General features: G+C 38.7%; 1 long non-coding RNA gene across 2 annotated transcripts in view; it reads right to left on the bottom strand.

Moving 5' to 3' along the window:
- The window catches only part of LOC142652944 (uncharacterized), a 99,921-nt gene extending 77,266 nt beyond the window's left edge, over positions 1-22,655 (bottom strand). For both annotated transcript variants that reach the window (XR_012847989.1, XR_012847988.1), the window contains exon 1: positions 22,487-22,655. This is a non-coding gene — a long non-coding RNA (uncharacterized LOC142652944). The remainder of the gene's footprint in view (positions 1-22,486) is intronic.
- Positions 22,656-23,126: the final 471 nt, after the last annotated feature.

Genomic DNA, 23,126 nt, shown 5'->3' with positions numbered 1-23,126 from the left:
GACAACAAGATAAAATCTGACAAGCACAAAGAGATATTACCGGAAGTGTTGGGGTAAGGTTTAAAAGTTTTTTTATTTTGTTGTAATCGACCGTACTGGTCTCTTCATCATTTCTTTACTCACCAACCTGGACTCGAAATGCAGAATAGACACAATAGGAACTAGATCAACCAAACAATTATACATCACGCTCTATATTGATGAACATTGTCATATTTTAAGTACATAGTTTAGCTGTCTATATACCAAATTAACTGCTCCACCTAAATGTATTAATTTAGAATAATCTCAATAATAATGCAGGCTGCAGGAGATGGGAATCGGCATGGCTGCATTTCTGTTATGATAATTTGAATCCAGCTTTGAATCGTGAAAGTCTGGTTGACAGTCTAGTTGCTATGGATAACAACGACAACATTTTAATGGGTTTGCCAGGTAGCTGTGTGACTAGTGTGTTTGAGATCACATCTTAATGCTAAATTGCCACATAGACAGAGAAGTGGTGGGACTTGGTAGCCACTTACTGCTAATGGTACTTTCTGTTGCTGTTATTATCTGTTAATATAATTCTTTCTTTATGAACAAAGAGCCAACTAACAGCAGATACCCACAGCTAGACAAGTGACAGATCCAATGATACATAGATCATGAAACAGATAACAGGAATATATATAAGCTATGTATCAAACTACACTCTGCTGGGGACAACAGCTGACCGGCAACGGTCCTTAAAATTTATGGTGGTGGCGAAACCTAAGAATAGGGGGGAATACACCAGAGGGGGAAAGAAAAGAAAGAGAGAGACAAAGAGAGAGAGAAATGGGGGGGGGGGGATGTATGTGTGGAGCAGGAGTTGTTGAAATACAAGGGTTTAGAAGGCCACATCATGATCCAGCAAGGTATTCCGGCATTCCGCACAAGAAGCAGACCAGTGGTACCAGTTATTGTAGAATGAGGCAGAGGTATTCCGTACAGAAGAAGTTAGATTCTTCATGAGCATGATATCATTCACCTTGGAAAACGAAGGGGAGAGATAAGGAGAATCCTATTGTTTCCATAGAAGAGGGATGCAAGCACGTGCAGCCATAACCAAGTTTCGGAGGAAGGACTTCTTATAGATTCGCACTAGGATCACTCAGTGAGGGAGAAGGAAAAGAGCATCATCCAAGGATATTGTAAGACCAGTGACCTGCCTAATAATAGATTTCACAGAGTCCCACAATGGAGAGAGGGTCCCACAGTAGCTGTAAAAATATAAATACTTGCGTTCCTCTGTCAAGTTGCTAAAAATGAAGTCTAATTTATCTCACCTTTCTGACCTCTGCATGACTTTAGTGGGAAATTGCTCTCAACTACACTGAATGGAGAAGTAATCCGTCCTAGGTTGAAGAACCGTGTGCAATGGCAACAGTTGGTTGTGATGTGTTGTCTGTAGATTGATGAATCATGCTTTACAACCAGACAGTCTGGTTGTGAGCATTGCAAATGTCGACCATAAGATTTTCCACTGAGTTACAAATTAACTTTCAGGAATAAAAGTTTATTGCAATAAACTAGTCCATTCAAATAACTCATAATAAAAGTAATAAATAAATGTTCTTTGGTTACCTGGAAAGTTTGGTGTAGGAAAAATATTTGACTTGGGCTGTTTTAATAGTTTGGGTTGAACAACTTCATGCCAGGGGAAAGAATATGGTTGGCCTGCAAATAGCCATGTCCTCAACCATATTAAACATCTTTAGAATGAATAAAACTGACGGAGAGCCCGATCGTACGTATAACCCAATACCAGTGTCCAACCTGACAATGGTCTTTTAGCAGAATAGAAGTGTCAAAGAGTGAAGGCTGCCATGAAAGCATAGTAGAGATGTCATTTCTATATTAATGCCTATGGTTTTGAAGTGAGGTGTTCACAACTAGATGTGATGAAAGTCCACATATATTTGACTACACAGTATATCAATGTATGTTCTTGTAGTGGACTCCAAAATCAAGCCTTTAAATTTGAAGAAAAGCATAATCCTATCCCAGACGTTGAAATGCAAAAAGATCATGATGAATTGGGTATACTCTTTCAAAACGATATCCTTAGTAAGTGGAAATGTAGTTTTTTTTTTTTTATACTACTCTCAAAATTCTGGAACATTAATTCTTTATACCACAAATCTTAACGTAGATTTTTTTTTATTTAGGAACTGTAGTAATTATATGGAAATGTAATCAGCTATGGAGCTCTTGCGAAAATGTATAAAGTTGAGAGCATTACCATATTACCAGACCACCTTGAAAATATATGATCTGTTATAGAATATTCTCAGACAATATAAATTTTGATTGGGTAAGCCAGGAAAAATATACTTCTCGAATATGCTAGAAATTTGAAAAAAAAAGTTCTGCCTCTAATGCATACAGTTTAAAATTACCGCTGTCAAAGAACAGGTATCAAATGTTAAGTCATAAATCTTAACAACGCAACATGATTCATTTCCCATTTAATCAACTAAAATACAAGGAAACCAACCTTAGTATCAGACATCTATATGAGAGGTCTCTGCTTGACACAGATAGCATGGAATGAATCTAAAGATAACCGCAAATCAATACATAAGGGTTACATTATATCAAAGTAAAATGTACTACCAGCAAAACAGCCATTTATCAATGCTAAATAATAACCCACTTTCCCCGCTGGATTTGTTATGTCTTGTTCCTGGTCCCTGGTGGATGGCGAAGTTCTTATTCCCTGATTTGATCTATTTTTGATTACTACAAATGATTATATCTGTAATGCATACTAGGATAGGTAACAGTTAGTTATAATGTATAACAACATAAAATTGTAGATATTATACTACAGCATTCATAGCTCTGTCCTGGCATGTTGTGCAGAGCAGCTTTATGAATTACCACCCCTAATGGATGATGTTCACCAGAAAAAGACTATATCTGCTAAAAGAGTGGGAACATGACCACCGAGAATAACAGGTAAGTAAATAGCTGATAATGCAAATTGGAAATAAAAACATTTGAAAGGTTAAATAAAAAGCATTCAGATTAAAGGGGTTCTCCTTAGAATAGGCCATAAGTGTTTGATTGGTGCAGGTACAATCTCTGGGACCCCAGTTGATCAGCACGATGAAGATTATATAATGATTATTCTCCATACTCCAATCCAGTTTTCTTGTGACATTGTACTTTTTTTGCCCAACTCATGAAGAGACATTAGGGCAGATTTACTAATCCTGTTTAAGATTTAGACAGCGTAAACTTAGACCAGGCAGTCAGAAGATGCATCAAATTTATAACAGTGGTGCACGTTGTATGATACATTTGAGTCATCTTGCTATACATGTTAGTAACTAAGGTGTCATGATTTTTTTTTTAATTAATTTATGTGTTTTTATTTAATAAAATATTGTATTTACTTTATTTATTTTTTCACATCAAATTTTTTTTATTAACACTTTTTTACACTACTCGGGGCTGCCATGTTTTCTTTCATCTGTGTATGTGTCTCTTAGCGACACATACACAGATGGAATACGGTAGCCACAGTGCATAGGACATAATGAAAGGGAGCCATTCATTACATCCTCTGCCTCGGCCGTCTAGCTCTGTATTGCGCATGCGCAGTTCAGAGCGACCCAGCATGGAAGATCATTTGTAGGGGGAAAGCCAGTACCATTTTGATGAAGACCGGCCGAATGCAGGTAAGGAGTGAGTGTGTGTGTATGTGTGTATGTGTGTGTGTGTGTGTGTGTGTGTGCGTGCGTGGGTTAGGTGTGTGTGGGGGGCTTGTGTGTGGCGCGGTTGCATGTTTGGTGGGGTTTGTGTGTGGGAGGGCTGTTCCTTCAAAATAGCTGATTGGTGGCTATGGAGTATCAGGGGCGCACGGGCGCTGCTGATCATTCATAGCCGCTTATCAGCTGTTTAGAAGAATCAGTGGTGAGCACCGCTGCTCCGTCGAGCGCCCCCCCCCCCCACACACAAACTCCCCCAAACATGAAACCGCACCCAGTTCTGCCTTTGATTAATGCCTGCAAGGCTATGCCTGAGGCATGGCTTAGCAGATGCCTGTCCGTTTTACATGGACAGGCAGTAATACACTGCAATACAGAAGCATTACAGTGTACTATAAAAGCGATCGGATCATTGCATAGTGAAGTCCCCTAGTGGGACAAATAAAAAAGTTCAAAAAAGTTTAACCAAAGTTTATAATAAATAAATAAAAATCCAAAGTAAAAAAATAATTAAATACCCACTTTTTCCCATTGCAAAATGCTTTATAGTGAGAAAAGAAAAATAAGTAAAAAAGTTACACATATTTGGTATCGCCGCATCCATAACGACTCCAACTATAAAGCTATTACATTATTTAACCCACCAATGCTAGAATGCATACAGCTGCATCAGCAGAAAAATAAAAAAGTTATGGCTCTTCAAATATGGAGACAGAAAACCAAATAATTTTGAAAACATAACATAAGAAAACGATATAAATTTGGTATTGTTGCAATCATAACAACCCGCTGAATAAAGTTATTGTGTTATTTATACCACATGGTAAACGGTGTAAATTTAGGATGCAAAAAAGATTTGAGAAATTACTGGTTTTTTTTATTCCCCCCCCCCCAAAAAAAAGTTAATAAAAGTTCATCAAAAAATTATACGTGTGCCAAAATGGTGCTATTAAAAAATACAACTTGTCCCGCAAAAAACAAGACCTTATACAGCTAAGTTGATGCAAAAATAAAAAAGTTATAGCTCTTTGAATGAGACGATGGAAAAACAAAAACAAATAGCTTGGTCATTAAGGCCTAAAATAGGCTGGACACTAAAGGGTTAAAAATAATAGAGGGCCGGGTAGTAAATGTTTCTGCCATGTGTACTGGTGAGAGAAAGAGGAAGAGAGAATGAGAGAGGAAGTTACATTTCTTGATAAACCACACAATCTCTTCAGGAAAACACCATTCCCACAGTCGGCTTCCAACATCTAAATGGGGAAGCAGCCTTACCTACACCAATCCAATAATACAGACAGAACTGCTGCAAGAGTTAATGGGGTTGTCCTATCAATACACCCCCTTTCTATAGTCCATATTCTGCATTTTGATGTCATGGGGGGGGGGTCCCTAACTCTGGTGGACAAAGCCTGTCCATGTATTACATGGTGGGCCATTAATTGGAATGGTTGGCATGTAGTACTACATTTCACGCAGCAGCCACTGTAGGGGGAACATATGACTAGAAGAAACTTTCTATTAAAAAAAAAATAAAAAAAATGTATGCGACAAATCTATTAAAGGCCTCGTCCCTCCACAAGTCACGTCTCCATTCGCTTAGTACTTGAAGGACTTCTTATTATTGTCACGTACATCAATTACAGGTGAAGGCCTCCTTCACACGACAGTATTCTGGTCAGTATTTTGCTTCAGTATTTGTATGACTAAATCAGGAGTGGAAGATACACAGAGAAAAAGTGAAAATGGAAACATTTGTATCTCTTCCGTGTTTTCGACCCACTCCTGGCTTCGGTTTCCGAATACTGATGCAAAATACTGACTATAATACGGCCGGGTGAAGGTGGCTGAATTGGTGGCAGTTGTTATTTCATATATTCCCTTTTATAAAACTCATAACTCAAACTACAATATATAGCATTAGAAAATAAATAGTTTACAAGTCTTTTAACCCCTTCCCTCTTTAGCCACTTTTGACCTTCCTGACAGAGCCTCATTTTTCAAATCTGACATGTGTCACTTTATGTGGTAATAACTCCGGAATGCTTTCACCTATCCAAGCGATTCTGAGATTGTTTTCTCGTGACACATTGGACTTTATGTTACTGGCAAAATTTGCTCGATATGTTCAGTATTTAATTGTGAAAAACACCAAAATGTAGCGAAAAATTGCAAAAATTAGCATTTTTCTCAATTTAAATGTATCTGCTTGTAAGACAGGCAGTTATACCACCCAAAATTGTTGCTAATTAACATCCCCCATATGTCTACTTTAGATTGGCATTGTTTTTTTAACATCCTTTTATTTTTCTATGACCTCACAAGGCTTAGAACTTTAGCAGCAATTTCTCACATTTTCAAGAAAATTTCAAAAGGCCATTTTTACAGGGGCCAGTTCAGTTGTGAAGTGGCTTTGAGGGCCTTATATATTAGAAACCCCCAAAAAGTCACCCCATTTTAAAAACTTCACCCCTCAAAGTATTCAAAACAGCATTTAGAAAATGTCTTAACCCTTTACACATATCACAGGAATTAAAGCAATGTAGAGGTGAATTTTACAAATTTCATATTTTTTTGCAGAAATAAATTTTTAGTACAATTTTTTTTATAACACAGAAGGTTTTACCAGAGAAATGCAACTCAATATTTGTTGCCCAGTTTCTGCAGTTTTAGGAAATATCCCACATGTGGCCGTAGCGTGCTACTGGACTGAAGCACCGGCCTCAGAAGCAAAGGAGCACCTAGTGGATTTTGGGGCCTTATTTTTGTTAGAATAAATTTTAGGCACCATGTCAGGTTTGAAGGGCTCTTGCGGTGCCAAAACAGTCAAAATCCCCCAAAAGTGACCCCATCTGGGAAACTACACACCTCAAGGAAATTATCTAGGGGTACAGTGAGCATTTTGACCGCACAGCTTTTTTACAGAAATTATTAGAAGTAGGCCGTGAAAATTAAAATCAACATTTCTTCAAAGAAAATGTAGGTTTAGCGATTTTTTTTCTCATTTTCACAAAGACTAAAGGAGAAAAAGCACCGTAAAATTTGTAAAGCAATTTCTCCCGAGTAAAACAATACCCCACATGTGGTAATAACGGGTTGTTTGGAGACACGGCGTGGCGGAGAAGAGAAAGAGCGCTATTTGGCTTTTGGAGCTCAAGTTTAGCAGGAATGGTTTGTGGAGGCCTTGTCACATTTACAAAGCCCCTGAGGGGACAAAACAGTGGAAACCCCCCACAAGTGACCCCATTTCGGAAACTACGCCCATTGAGGAAATTATCTAGGGGTATAGTGAGCGTTTTGACCCAACAGGTTTTTTGCATAAATTATTGGAAATAGGCCCTGAAAATGACAAAAATGTTTTCAAAGAAAATGTAGGTTTAGCTAATTTTTTCTCATTTCCACAAGGACTGAAGGAGAAAAAGCACCGTAAAATTTGTAAACCAATTTCTCCCGAGTAAAACAATGCCCCACATGTGGTAATAAACGGTTGTTTGGAGACACGGCAGGGCTGAGAAGGGAAAGAGCGCTATTTGGCTTTTGGAGCTCAAGTTTAGCAGGAATGGTTTGCGGAGGCCATGTCATATTTACAAAGTCCCTGAGGAGACAAAACAGTGGAAACCCCCCACAAGTGACCCCATTTTGGAGACTACACCCATTGAGGAAATTATCTAGGGGTATAGTGAGCTCTTTGACCCCACAGGTTTTTTGCAGAAATTATTGGAAGTAGGCCCTGAAAATAAAAATCAACATTTTTTCAAAGAAAATGTAGGTTTAGCTTATTTTTACTCATTTCCACAAGGACTGAAGGAGAAAAAGCACCACAAAACTTGTAAAGCAATTTCTCCCGAGTAAAACAATGCCCCACATGTGGTAATAAACGGCTGTTTGGAGACACGGCTTGGCTTAGAAGGGAAAGAGCGCTATTTGGCTTTTGGAGATCACATTGAGCAGGAATGGTCTGCGGCGGCCATGTCTCATTTGCAAAGCCCCTGAGGGGAAAAAACAATGAAAACGCCCAAAAAGTGACACCATTTAGGAAACTACACCTCTTGAGGAATTCATCTAGGGGCGTAGTGAGCATTTTGACCCCACAGATGTTTCATAGATTTTATTAGAATTGGGCAGTGAAAATAAAAACAATCCTTTTTCTTCAATAAGACGTAGCTTTAGCGCAAATTTTTTCATTTTCGCAACAAATAAAGGAAAAAAAGAACCCAACATTTGTAAAGCAATTTCTACCGAGTACGGCAATACCCCATATGTGGTCATAAACTGCTGTTTGGGCACACGGCAGGGCTCAGAAGGGAAGGACCGCCATTTGGAGTGCAGATGTTTCTGGATTGGTTTCTGGGCGCCTGTGGGCCCAAAACAGTGGAAACCCCCCAGAAGTGACCCCATTTTGGAAACTACACCCCTCAATGCATTTACCTACGGGTGTAGTGAGCATGTTAACCCTGCAGGTGTTTTGTAGAAATTAGTGTGAACTCGATGTTGCAGAGTGAAAATGGGATTTTTTCCACAGATATGTGGACAATATGTGGTGCCCGGCTTGTGCCACCATAACAAGACAGCTCTCTAATTATTATGCTGGGTTTCCTGGTTTTAGAAACACCCTACATGTGGCCCTAATCTTTTGTCTGGACATATGACAGGGCTCAGGAGTGAAGAGTACCATGCGGAGTGGAGGCCTAATTTGGCGATTTACAAAGTATTGGTTCACAACTGCAGAGGCTCAGATGTGAAATAATAAAAATAAACCCCTGGGAAGTGACCCCATTATGGAAACTGCACCCCTCAAGGCATTTATTAAGGGGTGTAGTGAGCATTTTCACCCCACAGATCTTTTCCATAAATGAATGCGCTGTGGATGGTGCAAATTAAAAATTTATATTTTTCCCTAGATATGCCATTCAGTGGCAAATATGTCGTGCCCAGCTTATGCCACTGGAGACACACACCCCAAAAATTGCTAAAAGGGTTCTCCCGGGTATGACGGTGCCATATATGTTGAAGGAAACTGCTGTTTGGGCACGCTGTAGGGTTCAGATGGGAGGAAATGCCATTTGGCTTTTGGAGCGTGGATTTTGCTTGGTAGTAGTTTTGTTTGGAGTCTTACTGGTGTTTCCGTTTATAATGTAGGGCATATGTAAGCCGGGCGGAGTATATAAGGGGCATAGTCAGGTGGTATAATAACGGGGTAAAAAAAAACAATAAAATAATCCATAGATGTGTGTTACGCTGTGAAGCAATCCTTTCCGCACCGGCCGGTGTCGCACTGATAAATGGTGTCATTTCTTATCCCCCTTTTGGTCCGCACTCGGCACCTTTGTAGTTTGGGGAATTTTGCTGGGAAAGTGTTGTCCTGGTATAATACGGGCACCGTCGCTTCCAGCGGATATGTTTGGGCTCTCCCCTTCCTGGTTCTCTAATTTTAGGTCCTTGAAAAATCGCCTCTTCAAACAGAAGAAATGTTCCCCTCGGGCACAACTGCATATTTTTTTATTTCCTGACTTATTGGAGCCATAACTAATTTTATTTTTCATAGACGTAGCGGTATGAGGGCTGGTTTGTTGCGGGACGAACTGTAGTTATTATTGGTACCATTTTGGGGTACATGTGACTTTTTGATCACCTTTTATCCTATTTTTTGGGATGCCAGGTAAACAAAAAAATGCAATTCTGGCACAGCTTTTTTCGTTTTTTTTTTATACAGCGTTCACCACGCATTATAAATTACATGTTAACTTTATTCTGCGGGTCAGTACGATTCCGGCGATACCTAATTTATAGAACTTTTTCATGTTTTACAACTTTTTGCACAATAAAATTACTTTTGTAAAAAGAATGTATTTTTTCTGTCGCCAAGTTGTGAGAACCATAACTTTTTAATTTTTTTGTCGACGGAGGTGTATGAGGGCTTGTTTTTTGCGGGACGAGCTATAGTTTTTATAGGTACCATTTTTGGATACGTGCGACTTTTTGATCACTTTTTATTCTAATATTTGTAGGGCAAAGTGACCAAAAAACAGAAACTCTGGTAACGTTTTTTACGGTTTTTTTTACGCTGTTCACCGCGTGCAATAAATAATATAATATTTTGATACCTCCGGTCGTTACGGTCGTGGCGATACCAAATACATATGGTTTATTATTATTTTTCAATAATAAAGGACTTGATAAATGTAAAAGGGGGATTGTGTTTTATTTGATTACTTGAAACTTTTATTGTTTTCAAACTTTTATTTTGTGCACTTTTTTTTACACTTTTTTATACTTTTTTTACACTTTTTCTCAAGTCCCACTAGGGGACTTGAAGTTCCAACGGTCAGATTTTTTTTTTTCTAATACATTGCACTACCTATGTAGTGCAATGTATTAGATCTGTCAGTCATTCACTGACAGCAAGCCGATTAGGCTTCGCCTCCCGGCGGGGCCTAAATCGGCTTCCGTAATGGCAGAGCAGGAGACCATTGTGTCTCCTGTTGCCATAACAGCAGTCGCCAGTCCCGATTGCCTGTCAGGGCTGGCGATCTGCTAGTAACCGCTACGATGCAGCAATCGCTTTCGATTGCTGCATCGAAGGGGTTAATGGCAAGGATCGGAGCTAGCTCCGGTTCCTGCCGTTACAGGTGGATGTCAGCTGTACAGTACAGCTGACTTCCACCGCTGATGACGCCGGATCAGCTCCTGACCCGGCGCCATCTTGCCGACAGCTACGGAAGCCGATCAGGCTCCGCCGCCGGGCGGATCTTGACCGGCTTCGGTGCTAGGCAGACCGGGAGGCCAGTATTAGGCCTCCGGTTGCCATTGCAGCCACCGGAACCCCGGCAATTTCATTACTGGGGTTCCGATGAGCTGAAAACACCTTAAGTGCAGCGATCGCGTTTGAGCGCTGCATTTAAGGGGTTAATGGCGGGGATCGAAGCTAATTTCGGTCCCCGCCGTTACAGCCGGATGTCAGCTGTAAGATACAGCTGAGATCCGGTGATGATGGGACCGGCTCAGCTTCTGAGCCGGTCCCAAACATTTGGCGTACATGTACGGCAAGATGCGGGAAGTCAGTACTTTCCATGACGTACATGTACGGCAAATGTCGGGAAGGGGTTAAAAATGTTTGGCTTTGTTTTTCCATAGTATCCTTTTTATTTTAGAATACTTCTTAATACATTTGCTTCATGTACTTTAATTTGATATCATTGAATCTTTGTCCTACAGTATCTTCTTCGTGATGGACATTACCTTACCACTGTTACACTGTTTTATCACATCATCAATGATCTTAATTGTTATGGGTTATGGGCCATCTGCTGAGTGGCTTGAAACAGTTCATTTACCTAAAATCCTCTTACTTAGATAGTAAATGATCTTCAGCAAAAGCTCAGTCAGTCACATTCTTTGTTCATCATAGAGTAATTAGTCTGCTTTTGATCCAGAAGAGCACATTCTTTTCATTTGTTTCTTGGCATATGAAATGTAAATTATAACTTTCTCCTTTTTTTTTTTACAAACTTTTTTGACCACCCTTTCTGTTTTTGTTTAACATGCCTTTACATCTGCTGATCATGTTAATCAGCTGAAGGAAACCAGTCTCCTCTTTGATAAGTTCTTGTTTTCTCCTACTTTATGTATTTTTTTTGTTGTTATTTTATATGAATGTATTATTTCTGTATTATTTATTAATTATGTATTATTTATATCGCAGAAACATATTTAAATGTGCCCCTAAAAATAAAGTCACTACATACCGTAGCGCCAGTGCCGGAAATGTAGATCTCACCAAGAGGTTAAAGCAGAACTATCAGCTCAATATGCTGCCTTAAGGGTTGCATATTACAGCTGCAGGTTCTGTTCACCTAGTAGCCAAAATGGCACAAAATAATTTAGTACCTAAAGAAGACCCCAGACTCTTCATTATAAGTCCAGTGTATTGATTGCAATCAAACTTCTGATCAGGAGAATGCGGTGTTATTCGCATTGTGAGAATAACCATCTGTAGCGCCAATCACAAGAGTGTGAGCCTCCTATAAGAAGCTATATAAATTCCAAAATTATAATGTAAACAATTCATAGGTCTCTATATACTTTTTTTTAGTCCACTTTCGCGGGGCAGTTTTTAGGTTAGTATTTTGCATCAGTAATTCTAAGCCAAAACCAGGATTGGAACAAATGTAATGTAGGGTGGTGCAAGGCCCATGTGTGCAGAAAGATGGAACGAAGATTAAAAACAAAGTCTCTTTACTTAGGCCAATATTATACTCATGCGCGACCGCAGCAGACAACAACAAAACACTTCTCAGTATACACAAGAGGTACAGTCTGTGGTACAACTTGGTAAGGCAATGATGGCGGGCTCACTACTCATTTGTGGGACAGTCTATGGCAGGCCTCCCTAATACAGGGGTATATCTTTACTTGACCACCTGGCTCGCAGCCTATCCAAATTTACTTGCTGAGTCTACTGTTACTGTCACCTGCCACTCATACGCTGTCTTTCACAGGGAAGCAACCTTTACTGTCATCTGACACAGTAATCCACGCAGGGAGGCTCCTGCCCGCCACCCACTGCCACTCCGTACGCTCTTTAATACTCAGGACCCTCATGTAACACTGGTTCCTCCTGGCACTATGAAGCAACACCTCTGCTGTCAATGAGTTGTGGCCTGTGCACTGAAAAGCGTAAGGCGGGAATAGACGCCTTTTCTGCACTATGGACTACCCCCCAGCGTGAGTCACATCCCCAAAGCTGTTATGGCGTGACAATACAACCTAACTAACGTAGATGGCATCTGAGGCATTTCTCCTAGCGCTAAATGCTTTGAAAGCAGCAAAAGCAGCAAGCCATTAACTGCTTGTAAACCACAACCAATACAATATACATGATAGTACAAATCATACATGACTATGCAATATACATCAGGTACATGTCTTCTTCTGGAACTCCAACCCAAAGGAGAAAAGCATATTTAACTGCAAATGCTTTCAAATGCACAATGGTATTTACATAGGACTTGTATACAGTGCAAAAAATATATACCCAGTGACCCTTTAAGAATGGGTGTCACTTCCACATTCTTACACATAAACAGAGAAATAGCATAATTGAAATATTTGCCCTGCTTTTGGGTCCACTCCTGGTTTTGACTTAGACACATAAATACTGGCAAAATACTGACCAAAGTACGCCCGTGTGAAAGTGGTCAAAACTGACTTCTTTTTGTGTACTTTTTTTCCCAATTAGATTACGACTAAATGTATATTTTTTTAATTGTAGGTTAGTGGAGGAAGCCATAAGTGTGAGCAGGAAGGACGAACACAACCTGTTGCTGTCATAACTCCCCCTACACATCCTCCAGTGACCCTAGGGGTACTTTCTCCATGTTATCACCATTCCTTACCAATGAAAGGGAATATGTACTCTCTGATTGTCACCTTTTACGTGGTATCTTTTTCCCTATTACAGGGGTTAGAAGATGAGTAGTTACAAATATAATCAGCCCCTGCACCTAATCAGACTATTTTTTTTATTATGTGACTCTTTTTACTGACATCTGGATCGCAAGGATTTTTGGTCTATTTGGTTCTGGTGATTATGTTAAGATATAGAATGTGTATGTAGACATAGGCGTAAGTGGCATGTATGAACTCTGTACATCCTTAATTTTTACTTTTAGGAGGTGTTGTGCTTCTCAAGCTCTGCTTGGGTCAGACTTTCAGCCGCACACATGACTTTTTATGCATTTTTTACACAATGTTACTCGTTGATGCAAAATTGTATGAAGGCGCTCATGGTGTAAAGTGCTGCGTGGCATTTTAACATTGTGCCAAGTGTCTTCTTACATAAAATATATCTGTATGTGGGTATAATATGATTCTCCTATTTTATAATTAATTTATCATTTATATAATTTGGTGTCTACAGCTCCTATGCAGACCTATGCGTTACCATGCTAACAGACAACAAACAAAGTCTGTGTAGGCTGATTCTGCAGTCATTCTCTCTTCCATCTATCCCTTACTTTTTACTAACATGCCAAATGTATATTAACATGTATATTAACATAAAGTAAAGGACAGATGGAACGAAGTATGAAAACACCATTGCAACAGTACTTTCGAGGGCCAAGACCACCAAATGCATTGTATTGGTTTTAAATCGCATTACTGCTATGTTCACTACACTTACATATGGGAGGTTCTTAGCTCACTTGTGTGAGCCCACTTGCCACGGCAAGGCAACCCCTTTTAAGTGGGTTCCTATCCTAAACAGACACCTTTCTCCTAGGCCGAAGCCTGCCAAATGAACTCAGGATAAGTAGGAACAGCTTCATTCCTACCTACCAAGTGTTCATTCTGCAAGCTTAGGCCCAGGATAAAGGTGTCAGTTTATGTTAGGAACCCACTTAAAAGAGGTTGCCTTGCCGTGGCAAGTGGGCTCACATAATTACACAACTATTGGGCAAAACAGCCCATAGTACAGATCAACACCAAGCCTCATCTAGTGTTATTTGTTGACACTTTCAAAGAAGAAAAGTGTCTGTCGCACTTGGAAAAAGTTGTTAGTGTTGGAAAAAAGTGCTGGACAATCATACATCTGGTTGCTCATTCCGAACGCCATTATTGTTTAATAAAATTATTCCAGAGAACTACATAGTTACATAACAGAGGGAAGCAAAAACCACCCAACATAGACCAATTTGCCTCTGAGTGGAAACATTACTTTCTGATCCGTACCGACAATTGGAGAGATCCCCAGAACAACATTCTACATTAATACCAGAAATTCTGTATATTGTGTTTCTCCAGGAATATCCATAAACCTTTCCAAAATCTATCCACATTTTCAGCCATTATCAAAGCCTGGCATAATTGTTTCTATACCTTATTCCTATTGTGTTCAGTTTTTAGTGTTTATCATTGAGAGTTTACATTTTTCTCCTTTTAAAATATATTTCAAACTTTATGTGTGTAGATATGTAGATCCAGTACACACACACAATAAAGATGGCCCATGGAAACAGGAACATATTTCTTCTCAATATAAGGTCTCATTTCTTATTTTATTAGTATTGATGGGTTGGTTGTGAAGTACATTTTTCCTTCTAATCATAACTGTTCTCTGCCCAATCCTTTGCAATACCCAACAGAATATTGAAATCTATAACATCAGAGATAAAACTCAGATTTAATGGTTGGTAAAATGGACAGAAGCATCACTTGATTCTGTTCTGGCAGACTCCTCACTCTATTTGGAAAATCACTGAGCAGTGCAGGAATGATAATGGGATAAAAACAAGATTGGGTATTTGCCTGCGATTACTTTCTGAGCATTAAACACTGAATTATTTCCCCAGACATGCAATTAATTAGCCAAGCTGGAGGAACTCGGAGTTCAACAGATTGAAGCAAAATTGAAAGACTGTTTTTGTAAAGCAGATATAATTATTGTTTCCTTCCTTTTACTAATGCCATTGGGCAGAGGGCATAGTTACACCAAAGTTTGGTCATTACATTAATTAAATGACTGTGACTGACCATACAGTCATATATGAGCGATAGCTATATATAATAATTCAAGAAATATATATATAAATATATATATATACACACACACACATATATATATATATAATGTCTAACTATAATTTCTGGTATGTAGCACATTGTCTCAGTGCTTAGCATTGTCACTTTGTAGCACTGGGGTCCTGATTTTCAATCCAACCAAGGTCAACATCTGCGTTTTTGGTATGTTCTCCCTGTGTGTGGGTGTCCTCCCTATACTCCAGTTTCATCCAAAACTCCAAAAACATACTGATCGGTTAATTGGTTTCTTATAACATCAATATGACATACAGAGTGTCTATAGGCAAATTTTACAGGCCTATGACTACTCCATGAGGCACCATGTACCCTTGCCCCATCTGGAAACAACACTTGCAGAAGAGAATACCTCTTTAATATGACATGGAATGGAACATGCCTCAAGTTTCTTTATCAAAGATCCCCATAGAATCTGTTATTAAACATTCTCTGTGTGCCCCCATATAAAATCAGAGCCACACAGCAGGCTATGGGCATAATAATTGCTGCCCGTGTAAATTAGATCCCAAATACATCCATGTGCACAAGAACTTAAAGAGGTTGTTCTGGGAATAAAAATAATATTTTAAACAGCTCACAATGATGTACAAATATTTTTTAAAAAGGCATACGCACCTCTCCGATCCCGCTGCTTCCGTTCTGCTAGCCTCTTCTTCCTGCTGCAGCGGTGACTTGTCAACACATGACCGCTGCAGCCAATTACTCCCTGTCCCTAGTGCAGCTCACAATCTAATCTCCTTGTCTCAAATATTCACCTTCGAGCCAATTTAAATTTATATTTTATAATACCACAAGACTTGAAGTCGCTATAAATAAATTTGAACGTAGTCAAAAGGTCACTGCAGTCCGTGCTAAATCTCTTGACCAACATATTAACATTCTGCTTGTTCTACTCTTTGGCCAAACAGGTGCGTAATGCTACAATACTTGCAACAGTTTCCAACACGTTACAGCGCTGTTTGTACTTAAAGCTTCAATTATTTATTTTCATGTGCTGCATCACCTTGATTGAAATAAATGACTTTGCTATATTGTTAAGTAGGTTGACACATCTGTTGGCCCATGAATGCTCAGGTTCTCAGGGTAGGTTTATTATTTCAAATAATTGTTTCCATGTGCATATGCAAAGTTCCCCTCAGAATTAAGGAAAGTAAAGACAAAGTGAAGTGAAATATTGAGAAGGATTTGAGTTAAATTTATGTAACTTTTCATGCTTCAATTTCCATAAAATGCTAAGTTGACATAGAGTCAAAGAGAAAAATTGCAACATAAAGGTGACTGCCTAAAAGGATAAAAAATAAACAGAAAACATGGAGTAAACAGAGATATTTGGATGCAATCTTTAAACTCGTGAAACTGTTTTGAAACCTAAAAATAAAAATAAATACACTTGGAATTTACAAATCTATGAGTTATAGTCAAACATTTCTCTGATCTACGACACATAAGCACAAAACAACACCATTAAACCATAAAACATCCTTTTTTAAACATCTCACATAAGACTTTCCATGACTTTGAAGTTATAATAAATTAACAATATGCTAAGTTGTTATGTTTATACAGATCAGAATATTCAGTTATTGATTTTTACAGCGGGCCCACAGTAGTAAGTGAAGACAAACAAGAACAAAAGAGGCCACTGTATAATTTGTAGCAATACATAGTAGGAAATAGTAACATATATATATATATAGTAAGAAATAATAGCAATATATTTCACTGTTCTACATATACAAAATGTTAATGCCGTGATGAGAAGATTGGCATTTCAGAAGAATCTCATTGTAAGATTGGGAAATGCAAACTAGTTGTCCCAGTGCTGCTAAACAGTGGTCAGCAATATGTTAATAAGTTCTTGGCTATATCCATTACCTGTAGGTAAGGATCATAGCAGTAGATGTGAGGATCATAAGGGCTGCTTATTGAGAATAAGAGTCTGTCTTTTTAAAGCTTTTAAATGATTTTTGTACATATTGGAAAAAACAAATCAATGGGAAAGATGCCAAACATCTAATGTTGTGTCGGCAACTATAGCCTAAAGTCTACTCAAAATGAAGGCTGCACATAATGCAATAGTCAAACATTTACACATCCCATAACTCATAACTCACAATACAAATATATGGAAGGCCTTCTTAATAGATTTGTAATATACTCCCATATATTTGTATTATGAGTTATGGGATGTGTAACATTCAGCTTCAGTTAATGGTGGGTTGGGAGTGAATTTGGTGGGAATACCACAGAATATGATATAATCTAAAAGCATAAACACCTTCAATGCTTATAACCAGTAGCGTAGCTAGCGAGGGGCAGGGTGGCCAGCTATATAGGCATTATACTGGAGCACACTAAGGGGTCATTATACTGTGTGGGGGCCCACTCAGATGTGTTTCGCACCCCTCCCCCTCTGTCCTAAACCCCTATCTACACCTCTGCTTCTAACTTCATCTTAGGACGTAATAAATTTGCCACTACTTTTTACATATAGATTTAATTTTTGCACATGGAAAGGAATAAATAAATTAATATATAATCCCTATATGAGAATTGTTGCCTTAAAATCAGGAAAGTGGCACAAGAGCCCTGAGAAAAAGAAAATAATAATAATTCTGTATGCTTAGAAATGTTTTTTTTTTGTTCAGTCCACAAGAAGACTACAATTATCTGTGTGGCCCGGCACCAGAAGGAAAAGATTAAACACTGCCCAAGCACTTTCAGCTATATTTCCTTATCCTCTCCCTTCAGGCATGCCTCCCCCACTTAGCCATCCTGTCAGATGGATGTAATTACATTCCCAGTGTTTTCATTTTCTAAACTCCCTTTCTAGTTTCTCCATGCTCTCGCCTCTATTCCACAAATCAATACCAGCTGCATGTGTCCATCACGTCAAGGAGAAAACAAACAGATTTTGCACAATGTCACAAAGAGACCTAAGCGTATGGAGGGCTCTGCAGGTTTGTGTAATGAGAATCAGCATAAACATATGTAAGCAATAGGTATATACAAGTTTTGTTTCCAAGAAGTTTCTTGACTCCCAATAGTGAACCCCAAATCCCGTACTTCGATATCTAAAACACACTCTGTAGGAAAGGTACATCGTAAGATCTTTCAAGTATTTTACCATGAATGCACACATTTTTTTTAGAATGTCTGAATGGTAAGATTTCTTTTGTACAAGGGGCTGTCATGGTAAAGACATGGTAGGCATGCCATTTCTATAACAGTTTTGATCCAGAACTGTGAATGAGCTCCACAGAGTTGCTTCATTGTATTTAAAGAGGTTGTCCAGGTAAGGGACTGTTTTTTCTACTGATGACCTATCCACAGGATAGGTCATTAGTATATGGTCGGTGGGGTCCGACACCCGGACCTCGCACCGATCAGCTGTTCCGGGTGCCAGAAGCTATGCAGGGTCGGTGCCGGAAGCAGATGGCCCCGACCACTATATAGCGGCCATGCTGCAGCTCTTCTTCTATGCAAGTGAATAGGAGCAGAGCTGCAGTGACCAAAAACGGCCGCTATATAGTGTACGGAGCCTTCTGCTTCCGGCTCCGACCACTGCATAGCTGATCTGTGTGGGGTTCGGGTGTTGGACACTCACCGATCATATAGTGATGACCTATCTTTTGGATAGGTCATCAGTATAAAAAATAGCCCCTAACCTGGGCAACCCCTTTAAGTGTCACATAAAATATGTGATTGATCATAACGGCACATGCTTGTATCTACAATCTTCAACTAGTGTAGTATGTGAGATGTGCCTCGCAGTGAATAATTATTAAAGGAGTTGTGTCATCATAGACATCACCTCTCATATGGGAGCCTCTGCTGCGGTCAGCTGATCACAGCAGGTCTGACTCGCGAGGCCTTGAGCAAATTGTTGATTTTACTGTGGAAGGCCGTGAGCTGACAGGCATTTCCATGCAGGACATGTAGTATTACAGTCAGATAATCAAGTCCGCCAGAGCGAGACCCACTGCATCTATGACATCCATATGCCTTAACAGGGCATATGGACGCGGCTTGTCCTGATGGGAATCTCAAACATACTGCCCTGGACTGGCCCAAATTCAGACAGAGTTCACTTGCCTAAAAACTAGGGGAACAGTGGTTGAGCCAACAGCAGGCAGAGAGTTGTAGTCCCTTTGCAGCACTGTCAGTAGGACGTTGATACTAGAGGAGCAACAGTAAAACATGACGCCATCATGAATCCCGCTCAACTGTGTCAGTTTTCATTTAGGTCATATTGATTACAACCTACCTTCCCCAGAAAGTGGTATAACAAACAGCACATAAACTTTGATAAAACAACTCAAGGACTTCTATTTACAGGTCAATTGTTTTTTTATTTTAAGTGCAAATGCTCTTGAATTTAGAATTATTATATGGGGTAAAAATTTATGTAAAGTACACAATTTTCACAAGTGAACGGCAGCCAACTTCCCTCTACTCATTTTATCTTTTTGTCATGTCAGTGGTTAAACTACATATATTAAAAAACAACTAGAAAGAACTGGTCATATATTCTCTAAAATGACAAGTGTCCTTTAAACATATTACAATGGGCAAAATTACTAAAATTAGTGCTCTATTTGAATGATAAAAACACTTTTTGACAGGGGTAAGGATAAGCTTGGGCATCTAGATCTCAGATAGGGCACAGCTGCCTTTCCTAGCTTAGTGGCTTGGCAGATGAGGTGCTCGATCTGGATCACGGAGGACAAAGTAGTTTTGTATGTTCGTATGGCTGTGACTTAGAAATAAACCTTCATTCAATATATGTAGATATATATATATTATATATAGAGATGAGCAAAACTTAGAAACTTCACTCTGCTGGCATTTTTCTTATGGATGTTTTTCCTATTATAAGCCTTCATTGTCTTATAAATGGCAAATACAGCTCTGTAAAAGGGAATTCGTTTGCCATTGAAATGCTGGTAAGGCAAATTTTTGGAGTTTGGCTTATCTCTGATTATAGGTCCAGAATGTATTTAATGTATGTCCTCGGATGGCACATGATCTCAGTATAGCCCTGTAGAGTGCTGCTTTATAGTAGGATGATTAATAATGGCACTTCGTTTATGTTCTTTTTTTTCCTTCCCATCTGTGTTGGGTACTTGATACGGTCTCAGCTTGGTTGTATTTCTTTAACAGATTCTGACAAGTGCTACATTTCTTAGTACTGTAGTAGTTGTATATTTATATGTTTTAGTATGAGCTGACTCATTCCAGTTCTTCCAGTCTCATCCTGGATTAGTGCGGAGGTGCATTAAAGGCACATTGTAACATATACTTTAAAAGTATATACAATACATGTTTTCTTTGTCCCAGCACTTGATATTGGAGCCTAAAAGCTTATGAAGCACTTTTCAGTAGCTTATATTTTCACCCTTCACTGGTGCCAGTGACAAAGCTCATTACTAAATCTTGATAGTATCAGTGGCAGACATCTGTGTCCACTGTCTGCTGAGACCACACAAGCCAATGACACTACTAGATTATGTATATGCACAGAGGGCAGAGATTGTTTTTCTTGAGCCATTGGCTAAGAACATCTCCACAAGCTAAATATATAAGAGGTCATGACGAGTCATTGCTCGGGAGATATCCTTGTCTCCGCTACAATAATTCACAGTGGTACTTCCAACTCATATTAGCAAAGCATAGCCTATAGTTTATAAATTTATTACTTTTATGAGCAATTTTACTAGTATAAATTGTCACTTATGCATTGAGTACATTACATCACATCATAATACATGATAATAGAATATGGGATCATTTGTTAAGAGCCTATCATTATTACTATTACATAGAGTTGCAGAAAAGGGGTTTTCCGGCGGCCCCAAACGTAAATAAAAAATCCCCAAAATACTTTTAAAAGCTTCACTCGTTGTTAACCAATTTTTACAGACATAAAACGTCAACTAACCGAACCCCGATATCGCGGCACACCCTCATATTGGTCTTTTACTTCCCATTTTGGGTTTGCATTTAGTTTTAAAGCAAACTAAAGTATTTTGGGGATTTTTTATTTATGTTTGGGGCCGCTGAAAAATGACAAATCCCGGCATGCCTGGGAGGTCAGGAGCAGGTGCATGCGCTGTTGTTCTCTCCAGACGAGACAGCTCGGACCAAGAAAGGGGTTGGCTTAGAAATAGAGCAAACAAGAGGGAGAGCAAGCACTATGTCATGTGGGGCTGTGTCGGCGCATCGTTAAGTAAGAGAAAACAAGAGGGCTTCCAGCACCACGTGCCTGGCTTTTTGAGCCACGATTCAGGACAGAATTGAAAATGACAGGTTAACAATTTTTTTCCCCTGGATAACCCCTTTAAGGTTGTAAGAGGGAATATACAATGTACTCTGGGTATCAATAGATAATTTACTTTCCACATTTCTGTATTCACTGTATAATTCATTGCAAACTTTTATTTTTAATGAAACAATATAAATATATAATAAATGTCATAGCTATTAGGGGTACAGAGGTAGCAGTCGCACCTGTGCCCTGGTGACTGAAGCGGATAACAAAGGATCACACCATTAACAATAGGTGATGAGGACAGCACCTCCTCCTTTCTCCCTGAACAGTGATCTCTCCACAGAGCATGCCCACAACATTCTTCTAAGTCAATGACTTGTTTTCTAACTGCTTTACTATGTCCACGTGCCTGCTGTTTATAGAGCAGCAGATTAGGCAAGATGACAGGCTCCATAGTAAAAAAATAAAAAAAAATATATATATATATATATATATATATACACACAAACATAAAAATGGAGATTAGATTAAAAAAAATATGTTTCTGTATGTATTTATAATTAGTAAATAAAAGATACATTCCCATTAAAGTCTTACACAATGAGAATACATATAAAAACACTATTTAACATAAATGTATTTTCAGTACATTTTTATGTTCATATTTATGTGCTTTACCAAAAGTAGATTGACCTATCAATTTGTAATTTTACAAATGAAACTTACAAAATGTATAAATGTATAGTATTTCTATAACGCAAATCAATTAATTAAATAAGTGCTACAAGCAAGATACATTTTACATGATAAAAAACATGGTCATGCTACTGCAAGATATATTTGGAGGGATAATTGTTCTAAGTCAGTCCATACGTACCAGATGGCTGGAGCACATTCCATTAGTAATAGGAGAATAAGCCCAACTACCTTCATTTACACCATAGCATTGGATCGTAAATGGATTCCATTCTAGAAAACATTTGGCTCGTACATAGACACCATCTGCCCATTTCCGACATGTTTTGTAATTACAGCGTTTGTCTGTCTATATTTCGATCAAGAAAGGAGCATTGTGCAAAGTGTGCAAAGGTCAGGACAACATGCAACAGGATAGTACCTGCCTTCCGTGTGAAACTGAATATGATGCCTTGTTTGGGATTTAAAAAGAAACTCAAATTCCTGCACACACTGACCTTCCATCTCACTTTCTGCTTTAATAAGAGATGAAGAGATATTAATATCAACAAAACGCTGGCACTTTGTTCTAGGCAATAACAAACAGCAAAGGTCTATGACCTTCCCATGAGGGTTTTTCTTGCTCTACAGTTCATATATACACATATACAGTGTATATATATATATATATATATATACATGTATATATGTACATTCCCTGGTTGTGAAGCGCTGCAGAACATGTTGATTTTATATAAAAAAAAGATTTATATATATATGTATATATATATATATATATATATATATATATATATATATAAAATGCACAATTCCTATGATAA

This window comes from Rhinoderma darwinii, chromosome 5, assembly GCF_050947455.1.
Source record: "Rhinoderma darwinii isolate aRhiDar2 chromosome 5, aRhiDar2.hap1, whole genome shotgun sequence".
Classification (NCBI taxonomy): Eukaryota; Metazoa; Chordata; class Amphibia; order Anura; family Rhinodermatidae; genus Rhinoderma; species Rhinoderma darwinii.
Note: the sequence above shows the minus strand (reverse complement) of the source record. Positions and strands in the feature narration are given on the sequence as shown.